Below are 20936 nucleotides of genomic sequence, written 5' to 3' on the forward strand. Positions count from 1 at the left end.
GAAGAATCCATGCTTCAGAATAAAAAAATGAACTTCTTTATTTTTTTATTCTTTTTCCTTTACTTTTGAAATCGTTTTCATTATTTCATGCATGTATTTGATTATAATCCCCCTTCTGTTATCTTTTTTGTTGTTTCCTTACTGCTCCCACCACACCTTATCTTCACAGGTAACCCTTCTGCTTTTGTATCTTGTCCAATGACCCACTGCATTTTACTGGGGTTTCCTACATGAACATGATTAGGGGCTTATTTACTTGATGGAGGGCAATTTCAAATTGGCTATACCACTGAGGTATATGACTCCTCCTGCCCAACAACCATTAATTACCTACAGCTCCACATGGAGGGATGGGGCCTCGTGAGTTTCTTCCACATTGATGTTAGAATATTGATGGATCCTGTGTTACGTACACTAAAGTAGGTAGCCACTGCTACTAGGAATCCATGGGTGTCATGTCTTAAAGATAATTTTACAGCACTCATCCCCATGCTACAGGTCTTTTATTCTTTCTTTCCCCTCTTCCACATTATTCCCTGAGTTTTAGAAAGAGTGACAGACATGTCTTGTCTATGGGTGGGCACTCATCAGTCACTTAGACCCTGCCTCTTCCCTGACTCCACCCCTTTCATGGAAGACACACGGAGAGTGCAGTTCACGTCCTACTCCTACATTCTTATTCAATATTTAATGAAACAAAAGTCTTCAGGTCCCAACACTTGAAATAGAGAGCTGCATGTGCTATGTTGTTTACCACATTAGCCAGCTGTCCAACATGACATCAATATAACTGAGCCACCTCCTCATCATGACACCAATGTAACTAAGACAGTCGCCTTAAAAGGGAAAGGGTTTTGTCTCCTTTTCAGTTTATGGCTGGTTCACATCATTGCCTTTCAGACTCAGCACTGCCCTCACATCTCAGAGCAAAGTCACTCACCTCATGGCTTGAGGAAGAGGATGCAGCTAGAGTTCTAGAATCCCTTTCAAAGTACGCACTCACAGATCTAAGAATCAGTCCCTCTAGGTCCCATGTCCAAAGGTCCCACCACCACCTCTGCACAGCACCACCCTGAGGCCAGATGTTTAACACTTGGACCTTTGGAGGATATTCAAGATCCCTTCAAATGTATGAGCAGATGACAGGATGCTTGTCATCACTCAGCCATCAGTTCTCTAGTGTTTGACTTTCTATTAGACTCAAATGAACTCATGGAATAACATTAGATATTTAAGGACCATCTCAACCACTCATCAGTGGTCACCTTCCTATGGGTCCTACATGTCCAGTTTTATATAACACACTGTCAATTAGTTGATGCAAGTGCACTTTTTTGCCCAGTGGCTAACTTTTACCACAAAAAAATCCAAACTCCACAATGAGTTTCTTCAATGTCCATCAGCTTCCTTGAAGTATTTGGTGCTGCCAGAAGCAGATGTGTCTCATTGTCCAGAAAAGTCTAAATTTTTAAACCATTTTAAATGCCATATTCTGTAGGTCTTTGAAGTATTTGAAGATTACCTACTTAACTGAAATATATCTATGTAGATCTAGAAGACTTAACTAACATGACTACATGTGTGATTATCATACATGACTATTTATCTGTATTTCTTAATTATCCATTATAATTTAAATGAGTTACATAAACATAATACCTTAAACAAGAGTAAAAATATACATACATTATAACAAAATTAAGTTTAAATTTTTATTAGTAAACTAAAATCTGTAGCAATGTAAGAGATGGTTCTTCAGGTTCTTGCATCACAGAGGAGACTGCCAGATATTCTACAGGACACATGGAGAAGCCACTAAAAAACTCTAGACCTAGAGGCTGAAGATTGGTTGCAGAGGAACTTTGGATAACTATCCAGGCAGCCAGCTGTCTCTGTCATTCTAGATTTTTGGAAGTTGCTTACAATGCACTTCTTATTTACTTAGGTAATATTATATCCTTCTGGAGTCTTGATGTAGTTGAAGACTAGATAACTATAATTATGGTGTTCCTTAGTTATGATAAGAGAGAAGATAGGTATAAAACCTTAGACTCACAAATATAGGATAGATAGTATATCTTCTTTATTTTTGCCAAATATAAATAGACTAAACTGTAATTCTTGCTTGATAACTGTTTTGTTATATGTAATTTTACTATGTTGAAGTTAAAACCTTCCTTTTGAATAGAAAGAAAAGGGGAAATGATGGGTGATGTCTTTCTGTACACTGTGAATATGTGTTGCTCTGATTGGTTGATAAATAAAGCCATTTGGCCTATGGCAAGGCAAAAAAAATTAGATAGTTAAGACCCAGGTTGTCCTCATACTCTTCTTCCTTTTTGTTTTTTTTCACAACATTTAACAATTTTAAAAGTAAGGTTCATTATTTGAGATCAGTGACATGGATTAAAAATTGTCTCCTTTGTATGGATAACACATATCCCCATATTTTATGCTGCTTGTATCTTGTGGTTTTGCTATCCCCAATATGCTCACAGTGTACTCTTTTCTTGTGATTTGATGCTGGCATATAAATTCCCACAGTGACCAGTCTTTTCAGTGTCTGTTCCTGTACCTCTGCCATGCGTGCTGCTGACACAATTGTCCCCATCTCAGTGTGACCAATCTCAGTGCCCAGCACCAAGGTTCACCTTGGAAGACCCCTAGAACTTACTTCTAGGCCGTATTTCTCCTGCCTAGAAGTAAGAGTGTTGAGAAAGAGTTGATGGTAAATCAAAATGAAAGGGGTTGTTTTTACATGTAACATTAATAGCATCCTTTATTGTAGGGCCTTGAGCAGCAGGCCAGTTAAATTTTGTCCCCTAGTTTTTCTGACTCCTCTTGTTCCACATTAAAAATTGTAAATGTTCTCTAAGTCCTGCATATTTTAGGGAAATTCCTGCATGCCTCTTTCCAAATCACTTGTCTTCCTTTCTCACTTGCTGTGGGTTATTCGTCAAGAGCGTAGATTGGGATTCAGGAGAATTAAGCTCGTCTTCACATGGCCACTATTTTTAGGGGAATATCTTTTGGTTTTACCTTATTATAAGTAGGAGCATACAACAGGGTTAAAACAGAATTTCCACTTTAGGTTTGAACATAGTTCTCATAAGAGAACTCTCATTCAGCAGTTTCCTGTGTGACAGCTGTTAAAACCATAGTGTCAGCTTCTGGGCTAAGGAATAAGGGAACAGAATGACTATGAGACGGAGGCACAGGCTACTCTCAAATGACTTGTAGACATAGGTACAGAAGAATTGCCATGGTTTTTCTGGAAGAAATGACTTCTAGATATCCAAGCTTAAAAACAAAATTACATTTTACTGGCTAAGTTGGACAGTAAACTCACTGCTTGAAACCAAAGTTTTAATACACAGAACCCAAGTAAATGCGAAGTGGGCATAGCAACCTGGCTGTAATTCTAGCCTCAAAAGGCAGAGATGGGGTCCCCTGAGCAAGCTAAGTAGCTAGATTAGCCCAATTAGTAAGCTCTGGGACTCATTGAGAGATTCTGTCTTCATAAATAAGTGGGAGAAGTCACCATACACATGCACCATGCACACTCATACACCCAGCCCTACGCAAACATGGATACAATGACAGGCACACAACACTTGATACATATATAAAAAGAATACCTGTTAAATGCTGTATGTCAGGAATATAGAGCATCTGTAACTGATAGACAAGTATGAGTTCTAGGAAAAGGCTAATCAAATCCTTTCCTAAGAGGCTACTGTTGACAACTCATGCTAAATATGAGGTCACTCTCCCCCTGACTACATGCCTTGTATTTGAAGTACAGATGGACAACATGGGCCAAAAATAATAGGAGAATAACAAATAGCACTTTCCACCTCAGGACTGCAAATCCCCACAGACATATAATTACCACACATTTGTTCGTAAAGAAACTCACAGCCCACTCTGCATGATTTGGAAACAAAGAGATGAATAGAATATTTACACCAGTAGGGGGTCTGTAAGAATTTCTTTTGCAAAACAGAATGTTTTGGTTATGAAATAGTTTGTGTTCCCTGACAAAATGAAGAGAAAAGAAAAATAAGGAATAAGTTCAGGTAGGGACTAATGTACCGAGAAAAGAAAAGCACAGATATTATAACTAAAACTGATCCAATGGTGGAGAGGAAATCTGTAAGAAATCCACAAAATGGAGGCTAAGATGTGACCAGTTACGCGACGACAGGGAGCATGAAGGGAAAAGAAGGAACAACTCTGCACAGTCACATGTGAGCTTTTTGAAGAAGGAAACAGACGTGATAATTTAGAAATAATAACAGGAGTTATTGGAGTGTTATTTCCCCAAGATGAGAGAAGTCCGGGTCTGTGTAACAGCTTTGTGTTGTAACAATGGCTTCAGAACTGCGAGGTTCAATGTCCATATCTCAGCTACCACTGGGTCGGCATCACTGTAGCTAACAGCTACGGCTTAAACATGTAGAGCCCCCAAATCCCAGTCATAGGCGACAAGAGATTGGTTTTCTGCTCTTTTGTAGACCCATCGGTGCCATCCCACGGACTCCACTGGGTTTATTCTCATCTCTAGAAGCCAGTAGAGGCTAGTTAGTCTGGCTGCATGAGGCAAGATGCTCTGCTTCACCATCAGGGTCGAGGGGGCGCGGGAGGTGAGCCTGGAAAACAGTTCTTTTCTGCATCTGGCTTTGGAGAGCAAGGCTGAGGGGCTGCGATCGTCTCGGGGTCACCCTTCTCCCAGCAATAGCAAGGACTCCATGGCAAATCACCTGAGTACCTCACTTCCATTCCACCCGTGAACTTACCACCCACGTGGTAGAGCTCTCTAAGGCTAGCTTGGGTCTGTATAGTAAAGCCAACAAGGGTTGCTGTTTCTCATAGGGCCTCTAGTCCTTGTACTCAAGTCTCAATAGTAACAAGAAGGGATGCTCTTTGCTGTGTCAAAACGCATGCATTTGTACATTTATTTAATGACTTTATTAAATTAATCTTTGAAATTCTATTTGTAAATAAGTGCAATCTGTAAATGGGATTATTTGCGAAGGATACAGATTGAATTTTATCCTTGCTGAAGAACAGAAAAAAGTTTCTGAGTTCTATTGTTTTTTTTTTCCTCCTGACATATTATTTTTCCTTCTCCTACTGATTCATTTACTTCTAAATATAAAGTATGTGATTTTTTCCTCAGTGAGGCTCAGAATCGTACCACATCTATGATTCACCACTCATCTCTAGCAGAGGATAGGCAATTTTGGTTAAATCACTCTCGAAGTAATAAGCTTAAAGGCTTCTTTTCTGGCTTTCAGAAAATCTGAAGAGAGTTGACCTGCTAATGAAATGCCATTTATGTAACAATCCCTAGGTCTCTCACGAGTGCTTCCAATAAATCAGATTCGGTAGCATGCAAAAATGAGAAGTTCAGTGTAAAAAAAAAAAAAAAAAGTGTGTTAAGAATTCCCAGAGAGAAGAATGTGTGTGCGCTACATCTCCTTACAACAATTATCAGAGACAGGGAGACAATTTATGTCATTTATAAAAGGAAAACTTTATGTGTTGGGAAGAGGAAATAAAAGAAATGGATACCATTGTATGATGCTATTCGTTTCAACTGGTACAAATAATCGGAAATTTGTAAGAATGCTTCTGAAAGTAAGGGTGAATTCTTTTTATTTGAATATGAATTTACAGAATCTCAAATGACATTCTAGCATGGGAGTCATGTAGCATAAGTTTTATTGATTAGAAATAAAATGCAATATAACAAATGAACAGAGTTAGTATTTTCTAAAAATAGTGATGTTGTCCCTTACTGGGTCTATCTAATGTCACCACTTGAGAGGTGGGAAGAGGATGCAAACGGAATAAACACCACTGAAACCCAAGTTCAAATGAAAAAGGAACTTCCAACTGCAGACGATAGCAAGGCGAACAGTAAGACTCTAGAAAGGATGTGAGAAGGCAACATCATTTACCGAACTGTATCATGTGAAGACACTTTGAATATGAGATTACATCTGGTCAGGATCAAAATTCTGATTGGCAATTATTAACGATTGACAGTGTCCTAAAACACACATTTCTGCAAGAGGTGAGCTAGCAAGCTCAAGTTCTTACCTGGGGCTTAGCTGATGACAGAACTGAAGCCACACAGCCCTTCTCAAAGTCTCAGTCTCTGCTTAAGAACAATGCTTTGTGGCCTCGAAGGGAGACCAGCCCATGCGTGGATTTTGAGTTTGTCTGAGAAAGGATAGAAACAAAAATTTCAGCATGAATAGCTTCAATTTTTAAATGTATGTGGTTTATCATTCAGGAGCACAATTATAGCCTTACTAAGTGAGTGATAGTTGTAATCTGTTATGTGATACTTTGCTGTTTTATTTATTAATTGAATTTTAATATTTCATTATGATTTATTTTAAAATGCATTAAGTCTTATTTTTGTCATCCCTTATTCTGGGCATGCATTCTTTCCTTCTTCATGTGACTTTCCACTATTTTGATAAATGACAGTGGTTTGTTTTGTTATAAACTACGTGAATATTTGTAAAAACAAGTGAGATGAAATTCGTACACAGTTCAATTTTTGCTCATACCGTACTTTCAGACAGTTACAATCCTATCTCCAAGTGCCATTGAATGTAACCCTTTTTGGAAATAAGGTTGTTATAGACTTCGTGAAGCTCAGAGGAGTTCAGGAGGAAAGGCCCTCATGGAGTTTGTTGATACCCTTACAAAAGGAAGAAATTTGGACACACGGTTGCACTCAGAGCATGAGGTGAAGATGGAGGCTGAGATGAGCTGACGTGCCTATCAGTCAGAGCAAAGCACTAGAAATGGAAGAGACCAGGGTCATGTTCTCCTTCACAGCCTTCCGAAGGAAGCCAGAGCCGCAGACAGGCTGGTGCTGCACTGCAGACTCTGGAGCCCTGAGATGGTCCCTTTGTGTGGCTGAAGTCATGCGGCGTGGTACTCTAGTGCAGCATCTGTTGCCACCTGATGCAGGCAGCTGTATGATTGCCTGAAAAAGTGATAACCTGGCAACCACAGTTGTGTGTGTCTTTCTGGTGTGTGCAATCATTCCTCTGAGCTCTATGTCATGGAACAGGATAACTGCACGCCTTTTCACATGTTCAGTGCTCCCGGAGAACAGCTGGTGTCTCAGAATTTCTCCTTCTATTCACACTTTCACAATATTACCCTGAAGCTGCCCACTATCTAGATCCCTATGGGTCTTTTGATCTGTCTAACTTGGCAAGTTCTTGAAATCTACACTGTATTTTTATTTCTGGAAATTAATTATCAGTAACAGCAGAGTCCTAAGATTCAAGAGAAGGGTGGCTGCCCATAGGCAGGAACTATGTTGTAAGCACTTTCTTCCACTCCTTTGCTGTCTGCAATTTTATGCTACATGCTGATGAATGAAAACTTCAATTAATATTTTTCTTGAGGAATAATGTGTTCAACTTTTATTTCATGCCCTATATATAAAAACAGAATGTAAGAATTGCATATGAATAATAAAAGAGCCACAAATAAAATCTATATTTGTGTTACTGGACAATAGGCTTTACATTGGATATTTCCCACCTATATTTCAAAATGCAGTAATCTCTGTTGTATATAGTTAGTTATATGTATGTATTTTCAAGGAAAATACACATGTATTTAGTATGTTTTAAAAACATTGAACAAATTAATATGAAGACAATTATATGGATTTAGAAGCTCTGTAACGGGGACTGGGCTAATGGCTCACTGGCTAAAGGTGTGCACTGCTCTTATAGAGGATGTGAACTAGGTTCCAGCGCCCATGTCTGACTGCTCACACATACACACACACACACACACACACACAAACACTTTAAATCCAGCTGCAGTTAATCTTGTGCCCTCTTCTGGTCCCTATAGGTACTGCAGCCATGTGCACACCCTCCACTCCCATTTCCCCCAGATATATGTAAAACTGAAATTTTTTAAAGTAAATCTTTAAAAATGAAGCTCAGAACTATTCCTCAGAAAGTCAGGGTATTGCTTACATCTCTATCTATTACATACAAGTGTCATTTAGACAATATAGCTATCCCTTAAAGTTTAAGGAAAGGCTTAAATGCTCTGATGAGCACATGCTTGGCAGCCATTAAGTATGTACTTATAAGTTTCATTGTATAGTATCACTTTTAAAAATTATTAATACAATTAAGAAGTAGCAGCGTTTCCTTCCCCTTTCTGTAAGTTCAGAAGCTTAGCAGTACTGTTACAATGATTGCAGGTGTGAACTAATCAGTGAGATCTTTTATTGTTTTCATTAACCTGAGCATGCATTGTCTAATTCACATTAGTGTTCCATCAACTGGTTTTAATTAGACTTTCAAAGGTTAAAGAAGGAAACAAAGTATAAAATTTACCCTACCCTTTTTTAAGCATTCATTTTCTTAAGGGTATACTGAGTGGTTCTGGTGGCTTTGTCATTGAGGGTGACAGCAGCTGTGTCCAAGTACTCAGGGAAAACCTACCTTAGAAGTGTGAGATGCCACACAACACTGCTGCCCCTGAAATGATCCACTTTAGGGTATAAAAAATCACAACATTTGGGGAGTTGGTTGTAAGATCCATCTACGTACCATTGGAGACAGATCCTACTTGCCTATACACCTTTGGATGGGTCTCCTGAAAACGGGGCTATAACCCTACCTGCCAAAGGCTACAACCCTGGTTCTCACCTTTTTAGGGTTCACACTCTATTCACAGATGTATTTTGCACCCATCTCTGTCTTCCCATGCCAAGAGCCTCATGTGGTACCTGAAATTTCATTTTCTCCTACGAAATATTCCCAAGTCCAATGCTCGCCTTTGAGTCTCTGTCAGACTCTAGTGATGTGACTGACAGTGGCTGATCTGCTCACCATGGAGAGCTGTGTATGAATAGCCTGTGTTTGTTCTCATGAAGGCGGTCCTTGTCTACTTCCCCATTTACCAAGAGCCACAATCAGGGATTGGCTTTGACCCTTAAAATACCCAGTGACTAATCAGAAAACTTTCCTGTCCCAACACCTTGAGGCATGTTTGGACTTGGAGTCAACTTGGAGTCAACCATTTGTTACTGTGTTCTCATGTTGCTTTGAGCACTCAACTTATTAGATCAGCAAAGAGAGGAGTTAGAATAATAGCGGAAACAATGTGCCTTTGTTATAATAAGCAGAAAGGAATGTGTAGGTGGAAGTGTCTGCCCTGCCAGCAGCTCCCAAATAAACACACTGATGCTTATATTAATTATAAATGCTTGGCCAATAGCTCAGGCTTGTTATTAGCTAACTCTTACATTTAAATCAACCCATATTTCTTAGCTATCCTTTGCCACATTGCTTGGTACCTTTTCTCAGATGGCACACCCATCTTCTCCCTGCATCTGCTTGCAACTCCTCCCACTCTGCCCTTTTTTCTCCCAGCGCCCTCTATTTGACTCTCCCACCTAACCTTATCCTGTTTAGCTATTGGCTAGTCAGCTTCTATCACAGCATAATTTTCACAGTTACAGAAGGATTATTCCACAGCAGGAACTGGTTTGTCTAAAAGAATGGGGAGCTGGTCTGGAACTCCAGTTGTTGACCAGTTTGCCTCTGCTGACAGCCAGGGTGAGTGATGGAGGAAGCTATGTCATGACAAAAGTGAGGTAAGTGTAACTCTCAGACTCACAGTGAGATCAAGTGAGCCAGATTATTGGATTATGAGATGAAGTAAGCCAGTTAGGGAGCATCCAGAATGGAGAGAGAGAAAGGGAGATTGTGACTGTCAACTACAGTGCTCAGTATTAAAGGTGAGAGTAGAGAGCACTGCTCTTTCTACTAACCTTCTAAATCTTGGGAACCTTGAGAAGCCACAATCATGGAAAGCCAAGTTTAGAGACCCATACCATTATGAGTGCTACAAGGGCACTCTATTTGCTCTTGAAGACCCCAGCACCCCTGCTTGTTCATGCTTCTTCTTAGCTTGTTTTCTTGGGCATGTTAAACTGGTACGGTACCATAACAAATCATATTTATTAGGTGGCTAAATTGAAAAGCCATAATTTCTTCCATTTCTGGAAGAAGGAAATTCGAGAAGTCGGTAGTATTACTTTCTTCCAAGGCCTTTCTTCTCGGCTTATAACTGGGATCCTCAGGGTTTTAACATATGACACAAGGAGGGGACTGCACTTCATCCCATGTTTGAGCAAACAAGCACAGGCTAAAAGCATGAACAAATGGAAATCCCTAGAAGATGCCTTCATCCAGAATCACAACTGTCTTGCCTATTGTGTTACACACGTCTGAGATGTGCTCCGTGTACTGTCACAGAAGACACCAGATGGCTGTGAAGCCTGGAGCCGTAACCTAATACATTTTCAGAAAATTTTCTTCTAGTGAAATAACTACACATGAAATTGCCAAATGATGAATATTAAAATGAATTTGGGCACAATTAATTAATTTATTCCACAAGTATTCAAGCTTAAATGTGCAAGGCGCCGAGCAAATATAGGAATTGAAATGTAGGAATAAGTAAAACAAAGAAAAAGACCACCAAACACAGAACTCCAATTAACGGCTGTATAAATGATAATTTCAGTATTAGAAATTTAAAATTATTCACTTCCAAGTTGTGCTCAGTTTTGGCCTAAGGGAACCTAATAAATATTTTTTTTCTAATAAAGCAAAAATTAATCTGAATAAAATTCACAGGTGCCATATTTGACATGTGTGCTGATGTATTCTTCTCAAAACAGGCTTCTGAAGACATCCAAATGGCAAGCACAATTTTAATGTCAAAGAAATGATGACGGAGGAGCAGCAGGAAAATTCATATTCAGTCAATTTAATTTAAATGACAACCTGAAGTAGGAAAAAAATAGTTTTAAAAGATCAAATGGAGAAGCCCGTGAAGAATGCTGGTGCTCAGCTGATTGTCAACCTAAAAAGAGTAAGGTGCTCCCAATGGGCGTTGTTTTTTTTTTTAATCACATCTACAAAAACCATTTACATATATCTATAGGAAGAATTTTTGAGGCTCATTAAAAGTTACACAAGATCACTGAAAATTGACACAACTTCAAAGACTAATGATAAATGGGATATGTCCAAATAAAGACACAAAACTAATCGTATGAGTCTGATGTTGGCTTTCTAAATTTGCATAGAAATGGCTTAAATATCTTGAGCATCTAAAGTATTTGGCACACTAATTCCAAAGTGTATATAAAAATGCAAAAGAACTTGAATGAGCAATAACTCAAAGGGAAAAAAGGTAAATTGAAGGATTTAAATGCCATGATTAAATGATATGAGGCCACGATGATTATGATGACACAAACTGAACCAATATTTGTGCCCTGATGTAAGCAAAATGCCTCCAGATAGAGACTTACCCACAGTGAATTAAATTTTTGATAAAGATGATAAGAAAATTCAATATTAGGAAAAGATATTAATAAATACTCTTATAAAAGCAAATTTCAAACTGTGAAAAAAAATCTTGCCCCATTTTACTAGTCTGTTTTCTGCTACTTTAATAAGATGCTTACAGTTGGGTAGTTTATAAAATGATTTGCTGAGGCGTGAAATTTGAAAGGAGAAAAAGTCCAAGCAGCACGGCTCTGGCTTTTCAGTGAGGCCTCTGGATCCACCACATAATGGAAGATGACATCATGAGAGAACACATGCAAAAAGGGAGTGGTCCCAGAGGTCACCCAGAAAGGCAGGAAGCTGGAGGATGGACAGTGTCCAGTGTCGTTCCTTTAGAGCAGCTCCTCTCAGAGGAAATGACTAGAATCTCAGGACAACTGTTTATCACTTCTAAAGGTAGAATCCTCTTCCTAATAGGCTGTCCCTCATGATGTCCCACTGCCCAGTCCCTGGGCTGGTGGTCCTGGGTTCTGTAACAAAGCAGGCTGAGCAAGCCATGGAAAGCAAGCCAGTAAGCAGCACCCCTCCATGGCCTCTGCATCAGCTCCTGCCTCCAGAATCCTATCTTGTTTGAGTTCCTGTTCTGACTTCCTTCAATAATGAACAGCAATGTGGAAGTATAAGTCAAACAAAACCTTTTTCCTCAACTTACTTTTTGGTCAAGGTGTTTCTTTGCTGCAATAGAAACCCTAACGAAGACAGATAACATATCTAACCTAATAACATAAACAAAAACTTATTCATGGTAGATTAGATTGTAAACTTACACATGTGGACTAAAATTAGAACACTTTTAAAAATCGTTATCAGGGAATAATTTTGTTTAGGACCTAGCAATTTCTTAGAGAAAAGATTAATGAAACAAACTGGCTTTCAATAGAGAATCAGAAGTAATAGGGGAACAAATAAAAGATTAGTAAGTAGGGAGGTGGATAATGACTAGAAGTTTGAAAGATGATAGGTGGGTGGATGGATAGATGATAGAAAGACAGACAGACAGATAGACGATAGGAAGAAAGAACAGGAAATCTCTCTCTCATTTCTTTCTCTTGCTCTGTGTATGTATATCTCTCTCTTCTCTCTGCTTTTCTTCATCTCACTCACCTTTCCCATTTTACCTCAGCTTTGTTTTTAAGACCTGTAAATTACTTCATTCATTCAGCAGACAGACCTATCAAGATTTTTAAGGACAATCTGCATTACTTACTAATGGCAAGCTACCTTCACAGTGTCTACTTTCACACACACACACACACACACACACACACACACACACACACACACACACACACAAACATGCAAACACTCATTCTCCCTGCCCTCTCCCCAAGCAAGTTTGCAAAATGAATTACATGAAAGTAAATTTTTTTCTCACTTATCGAAATAATGGCTTAAAAATGAAAAGTTAATTTGCAGAGTGGGAGAATACAGTTGCATATGAAAATATTTCCACAACTCATATTGAAAGCATGACAACTAACACAGGAAATGAAAGGGAGCTTAACACATAACTTTTGCCCATCCCTCACCCCAGTACTAACAGTTGAAAAACAACAAGAAATATATAAAGAGTTCCTCAAGCTCACAGCTGATAACAACCAGCACAAACCTGATCATACCAGTTTTTAGGTAAGGTTTACAAATGTCTAATAAGCATATGATCTCTTGTTAAGAACAATGAAAGAAAACCTTTGACATCCCTTAGAGTACAGCAATAAAATTAAAAAGATGAAGGACTCTGAGCCAGGAGGATGAAAAGCAGAATTGCTGAAGGATGAATGGAAAATATCGCAATCATGATAGAATATTCTTTAGCAATTAATATGAGACAAAATTTCATATTTAGTGTTACCATGGAAAATGAATACGTAGGTTTATATTTATTTTCAATGAACTCCATCGGACATTGTCATTAAACTCATGGCAGCATTGAATTTGAGAATTTTTGCTTTGTGTTGTTGGCTATAGATTTGTTAGCGTCACATAAAACAGTCTAATAAACTAAAATCCCCAGGCTTTGGTGCAATCATATTTGGTCATGTTTCTGCTAGAGAAATGTATACCACATATAGTGTAAGATTTCAAATTCAAGACAAATATCTCCTATAAAGTGAAACAACATGGAATGTTCATGAATCAAAAAGCTAGGGGCTGGAGAGATGACACAGAGGAATGGACACTGGATGCTCTCCCAGAGGACCAGATTCACTCTCCAGCACTCACCACGATGACTCACAGCCATTTCCCGCTCCAGTTCCAGAGGATCCAATACCATCTTCTGGCCTCCAAGGGCACCACATATGCATGCATTCAGGCAAAACACCCATCCACATAAGAAGAAATAAATAAAAAATAAATTTTAAGTAAACGGTTTGCTGGTCACTGAATCGACATGACTCAGAAAATATTGCAGAAATTGTAGCTGTGTGTCAGAATTATCTAAGGGCTCAACTTGTTGAGATTTCAATTCTATCAGCATTGACTCCCATCCCTTCATCATCTGCGTTCATGGAGCACACACACACTTTGGGTACACACTTTGGGTGAAATACTGTGAGAATTCATTCTTACCCTGAAAACAAACATCATGAGCACCAGTCCTTTCACCAAGACAGAATTTACCAAAGAGCCCCAGAGACTGAATTTCAAAATCAAGAAGCTGGCAGATGAATAGAAAAAGGTAAGTATAACTAGTAGTTATAGTTGCTAGGTTTTAGGGCAAGTAACTACATGAGTAGTCAGTATAAGGAGACGTCTCAGCAGGAAAAAGTAGCCTCTGTAAAAGCCTGCCCCCCTGATCTCTATCCCTAGAGTGCATATCAAGTTGGCAAGAGAGAAACAAAAGTTGGCCTCTGGCGTCACGCTTGCTGTAGCATGCCTGCACCTTCTCACACATTGTATCCACACACAAACAACAATGCCCAATAATTTTTAAAAACATTGTATATGCGGTTCTTTCAGACTTTCAAGGAAATGCATTTCCCATGGATATTAGAGCATAAAAGACAGAAATAGTAGAATACTACATTAGTAAAGACCGTTGAGAAGACGGTATCTAAGAAAAAAATCACACATCAACGAAAAACACATGTAACAGTCTAACCAGCACTTAGGCAAACAGCATATGCTCTTTGTTTAAAAGTATAACCCATAAGACCCAAGGAATTTTAAAGCAGTAAGTTTATTTCTAAGGATTACATAATCATTTAACAAATCTTAAAAACAGTCATAAAGTAGTTGTTTAAAATGTTATTTGTTACAATTCAAGAGAAAAAATGCTTCATGAACTAGAGAAGGCTGTTGCTGAAATGGCAAAGATGGTATGATTTCATACATATGCATGAAGAAGCTGTAGATGAGAAAGGATAGAAACCCTGTCACCTAGGAGTGATTAAAAGCATTCAGTCTAGGGACAGCCTGCTGATAAGGCGTTCCTGGCACTGGTACTTTCTATATAGCCTTAGGCAAGTTGAGTAACTGTGTCTCAAACCTTCAAAAGTAAGGCAATGAAGAGAGCTGTCCATACAGTGCAGGATTGTTGTACATTTTAATAGAACTGGAGACAAGTACCCAGCTCTTAGTAAACACTACTAGAATTTACGACGGCAATTATCTTTCTGTGTTTGTGTCAGATTGAGAAGGCTTGAAGAAGACAGGAGACTCTTCCAGTTTGCCACCGATGCCACTGTGGAATTCATGTCCCCGAGTTTCCCTGAGGAAACACTGACATTGCTGTGATTAGCTCTTATTTCGGGTAAACAAGGAGAGAAGCTGACTGCGGTGACGATGATAGGGAAGACACGGGTCCGTCTGCTGCAGATGAATCAGCTTGGGAGGCAACAACTCAAGTAGCTCATAAGAGTGGGATATGTGTCTTATCCAAGAACAAGCCTAAGCACCCTCTGTATGGACACAGAGCCATGGAGAGAAAAATATAAAACATCAGTACATGCTCCTGCCTGGAAAGGGAGAAATATAAATTGCATACACTGTAAAATATTCTGTCCCTTAGTGACAAATCCTAAGTGCTCTGACACCCTCATCACACGCTGTGCCTGAGACCCTGAAAAACTTTATGGCCCCCAATCTTTCCATACCTTGGACTACCGGTCTGTGGTTATTCATTCATGAAAGGATTTTTTGCTGAGAGCCAGTGCCGTGGTGACTCTGTGGAATGAAGAAATAAAAACCCCAGTCCTTAGACCAAAAATGATGTCAGACTGATAACATTTGCAAAATAAGTAAGTACAGGGTACACTGCAATTATAGAAAGACAGGTAGGAAAAATGTGCATTTGGTGGGACGAGCTGATGTACACAGATCGACAGGAAAGATTGTCAGTCTGTACAGAGAAAAATCACAAGGGTGAGATTACCGTATAATGCAGTAGAGTTCACTTACTTACTTGAGAAAGGGGAGGGAAGCTGGGGCATGCAGGTGATTCTGGACACAGGGAGGCAATGATTGTACAGAAAATGATAGGCCCCGGGACCAGAAAATAGCTTGTAAGAGGTTTCCTTTAGGTCTGGTGAGTAGGAAATAGCTTGCAGCAAAGTCTGTACAGGCGGACCTATATTCTCAAGCTTTCTTTCTGATTTATGAGTTTCCTTAGTGAAACTCGGGTCATAAAACACAAAGGGAATCCTCTGCCACTTTGTTGGATACTGTCTGTAAGTGGGTACGGGGCTATAGGGTACCAAGTATCGGCTCAGCTCTGAAGGTCTTAATCTTAAATGATCAGCATGTTGAAGTATATTAACAGTTTGTGGGCTCCATCAGAATTGACAAATGGCCAATTTAAATATCAGCCGGAAAAGATAGTATAGTCCAAAGGAAAAGCAAGTAATCAAGCTCTGTGGTGGTTAATCCTGGCTGCCAAGTTGACTGAATTGAGAGTTGCCTAGAAAATCGGTAATCTAGGCTTGCAAGTATGTGGGTTTGGAGCAGATATTTCCTGAGATTATTGACATATGATTCAAGGAAACAGAGAACATCTGCCCTGAATGTGAATGAAGCCACGTAACAGGCTGAGGTCACGGCTAGGAGGAAAAGTGGAATCTGTGTATCTGTGGGCCCTATTCTGAGGGGCAGCACATGCGTGCAAGAATCTGACAGCAGATTCACCAGCCATTGAGCGTTGACTTACACCAGTGACTCTCCATAGAACTTTCAGGCCTTCAGCCTGGGACAGGAGTTGTAGCACTGGCCCCTCCTAATCTAGAGTTTCCACGTTCTTTTACTTGAGTGACTGGTTTTGTCTGAATCCTGCTACTGTAGCGTTATCCATCCTCTAGTTAGGTCAGCCAAGCTGCTAAACTGCTTTCTGTAGTTACAGAGAATGTTTGGTTCTGTACCTCCAGCGGACTGTCTAACACAGATCCTCAGTGACCAGTGCACTGGAGTGAGGAACTCAGCAGCTAGAACAAAGCTGAGTACATGGAAAGTGGTAGGTGAGAGGTCAGCTGCCTACAGCTGGACCAGACTGTGTTAGGCATTGCTTTTGACTTCCATCCTGCAGAGGAAGATCATATACCTTTTGTGGGTTCTACACAATCACCACAGAGCCTAAATCACCTGCCAACAAACACACAAAATCCCGCCTCTCCTAAACACTAGAAATGTTACGATAAAAGAAACTCTTTTGGACCATTACCATGAAGTTCAATGATACACTGGAGAAAATTATTCTACTTAATTAGTTTTATTCACAGCTAAAGAGAGTTACCAGGCTAGGGAGATGGCTTAGCAGGTAAATGTGCATGCCACACAATCCTTAGGATCCAAGTGTAGCAGGCTTTCGCCTAGGCCACCAACCAGCTCCCAAATCATGACACAGAGACTTAGTATTAGGTTTGGATGATCAGCCCTAGCTTAGTTCTTATGTTAATCTGTTTCTCTTTATCTATGTTTTGCTGCGGGGCTTTTTAACCTTTCTTTCTTTCTGTATATCTTACTTTCCCACTGTCTTTAGGTCTCGCTGGTGGCTGCCTCCTGGCTTCTGGACCTGGTGTGTCCCTCTCTTCTTCCTCATCCTCTCCTCTTTCTTTTCTCTCATTCTTCTTGACCCTAGATTTCTCTATTTATTCTTTCTGCCCGCCAGCCCCGCCTATCCCTCTCTCTGCCTAGCTATTGGATGTTCAGCTCTTTATTAGACCAATTAGGTGCCTTAGGCAGGCAAGGTGAAATAAATGCAGTACATCTTTACATAATCAAACAAATGTAACACATCTTTACCTCATTAACATAGGCAGCATAGACAAATGCAACATACCTTCACATAGTTAAAACAATATTCTACAACATCTGAGTTCAATCCCTGAAACCCCACATAGAAGGATGGATGCAGTTGCATGCATTTGCAATCCCAGCACTCCTACTGCAAGATGAGAAGCAGAGTCAAGAGAATAATAGTCTGGAGGGCACAGTGCATTGGCAGAAATAACAAGAAAGACCCTGTCTCAAAACAAGATGGGAGAGAACAGACTCCCAAAATGTCCCCCAAGCTACACACACACACACACACACACACACACACACACACACACACACACACACACACTAGACTTCTTTGAAAATCAATGATATGTTAATTTTAAAAAGCAACTACAATTGTAAGTCTAGAGAGACGAGCCAGGCAATAAAGTTCCTGCACAGACATGAGGGCCTCAGTTTGATCCCTAGAGCCCATTATACATGCTGGGCTTGGTGACATGAGCCTGTATTCCCAAAACTAGAGGGAGGGGAGCCAGAAGGATCCCGGGAGCTTGCGGGCCAGCTCGTCTAATTTAACTTCATGAGCTCCAGACCAACGAGAAACACTGTCTCAGTGGAAGTGGACAGTATTCCTAAGGCCCTAAGGATGACATCTGTTGTTATCTTCTGGCCTCTATACTCTCAAACAGACATGTAAACATACACCAACACACACACACACACACATACACACACACACACACACACACACACACACACACACACACACACACAACACACACACACACACATTCCCTCACACATTTAAGCAAGCAACAATATTTCTTACAGGGAAATGTATATCTTACGGACTCCAGACCTACCTGGGAGACATGAGATTTTACTGTTCCTTAGAATAATATTACAAACGTTGGCAAGCACTCCAAGCACACATGAGAACTGAGCTTTAGAGACATTATTTTTTTTATCAGAATGAAATGAAGGCACTGGGAACATAGCTGTTTAAAGGCCGTTTCAAAGGAAACACGCCACTTGAGAACTCCAATAGCAAAGAAAACCTGCAGACGTTGCCTGATATCTGAAGTGCCCACATCACTCCTCCCCAACTCCACTAAAATATTTTTTTTTTCCCTCAGAATGAATTTCAGGGTATTTTGAAGTGTCATAGTTGGAGATTTCTAGAATAAGTAAATAAAAACTGGACAACTTGACTCCCAACAACGTGATCTGTAAGCTGGAGGAAAAGCCTAGACTTCCCTTCTTCCTCTTGCTCTCATCCCACTCTGAGTCACCTGCTTACGCATTCCACAGGGTCTGAAGGCCTGCTCCCGGTTCAGGATGGATTCCCTGTTGCATTTCAAATTGAGAACTGTTTAAAAAAATTCTTTACGCATCCTGCTTCTTTCTTTCAGAGGGGATGAATCACACACAATAGCTGATAGCAGTTAATTGTACAATATTTGAACCTCTTCATCTCAAAGGAAGGCAGTGTACTTGGCACAGAGGGTTAGGCAAATAATTGCCTCATCTCCGTGAAAGTCACCTATTGCACTCTGGGAAGTCACCACCCACCACACCATGACAAAAGGTATAATCTTCTTTCCAATTTTTATATCCCTCGCTGGTGAAGAGTAATATTTAAAACAGAGATTTTAGTGAAGGCAGAAATGTTCAACATGCTGAAGTTTCCTGGCACGTGGCTAATTGATGGGCACTGGGGCTTACTCCTCTTCCTTTTCCTGGGGCTCATATTTTAGTAGTCCTGAAAAGCTCCTACCTCTGCAACCATTGCATGTGCACAGCTGAGTTCTGATGGCACAGAGAGCAAACAAACAAGGAGGCAGAGGAGATTTTGTAAGGATGCCGGGTGATTCGGGTATGAGCAGAGTAGCTGAGCCATCCATCCACTACAGAAGTTCCACACAGGAACCTGGGCTCTTGGGAACTGCTGTGGTTTCTCCGAGGCTTCTCAATAACATTAGAAGGGACCTCTGATTTGCACAGTGTAGTGCCTCTTTAGTCCAAAGAATGTCCCAACCCCCCACTATCAAGTTCCCCTCATTTCTTTGGGCCTCACTCTATTCCTCTCTGAAAGTAAAGATTTGCCCTCGCTCACCTTTGTAAAAATATATGTAAAATGGAAAAGAAAATTATTTTCAGATGATTAATCTCTGAGTCAAAACTTGCCTCTCTGGATCATGCAAATATTTCTCTAAAAGCCATAATATATAACTAAGAATCTCAAAAAACAAAAATAATATTAATGAGTTGAACAAGAAATTTGTGTTTCAAAAAAAAATAGAGCATTTAACCAGCAACTCCTGCTAGTTCCAAAAATGAGGCAAACAAAATAAAAGTCTTCAAGTTCTTATAATTAAAAACGGCTTGCATTTAATTACATTCTATCCATGAAAGGAAAGTAATTTTGCATGCCAGGAGTCCACGATGGTTTATTCTTCTGTTAATTACTTCTTAGTTTCCTGATGGAAGAAGCAAATGAATGCTTATGTTCTAAATGTAAAGTGTAATTTTTTTAACAAAATATTTTCTTGAACAAGAATGTGACCTTTGTTCTGGTCACTCCCCATTATAATTATTTATTACAAGTATTAACTCGTAAATGTAGTTGTTGATCCTTGTCTGTCCTCAGCCACAACCAATTCAGACAAACAAAATACATGATCTATATGCTGCCCCCATTTCATGGGTGTGGAGGGGATCTCCTGGAACAAGGGCAACCCACCAGTGGCCACACCTCTTCCTCTGTGTTCCAAATGCTGGGGTTATAGAAGTAGTTTCAATGAGAATGCCCCTCAATGCTCAATATTTGAACCCTTGGTCCCCAGTTGGTCATACTATTTGAGGAAGAAGAGAAACCTTTGGAGATTGAGGAAGCACATGGTGGGGGAGGGTTACTTTGAGTGTTCAGACTTCGACCTCACTTCCTGTGCACACTGTCTGCTCCATAACTGCTGTCGGGGATGTGAGTTCTTATCTTCTTGCTCTGACTCCTGCTGTGGGATGGTTTGTATGTCAAGTGTGTTGCTGATTGGTCAATAAATAAATCATTGATTGGCCAGTGGCCAGGCAGGAAGTATAGGCGGGACAAGGAGGAGAATAAAGATGGGAAGTGGAAGGCTGAGTCAGAGAGACACTACCAGCAACCGCTACAAACAGCATGTGAAGATGCCGGTAAGCCATGAGCCATGTGGCAAGGTATAGATTTGTGGAAATGGATTAATTTAAGCTGTAAGAACAGTTAGCAAGAAGCCTGCCATGGCCATACAGTTT

General features: G+C 40.0%; 1 long non-coding RNA gene across 1 annotated transcript; it reads right to left on the bottom strand.

Annotated features, from left to right (window-relative positions):
• Nucleotides 1-14679: 14679 nt before the first annotated feature.
• On the bottom strand, nt 14680-19128 carry LOC128118775 (uncharacterized). The gene is made up of 3 exons (XR_008221312.1): nt 18938-19128; nt 15530-15599; nt 14680-15334 (listed from the first exon to the last, which is right to left on the bottom strand). It is a non-coding gene; the product is annotated as an uncharacterized LOC128118775 (long non-coding RNA).
• Nucleotides 19129-20936: the final 1808 nt, after the last annotated feature.

Source organism: Peromyscus californicus, unplaced genomic scaffold, assembly GCF_007827085.1.
Source record: "Peromyscus californicus insignis strain IS unplaced genomic scaffold, ASM782708v3 Scaffold_22__1_contigs__length_63687245, whole genome shotgun sequence".
Lineage (NCBI taxonomy): Eukaryota > Metazoa > Chordata > Mammalia > Rodentia > Cricetidae > Peromyscus > Peromyscus californicus.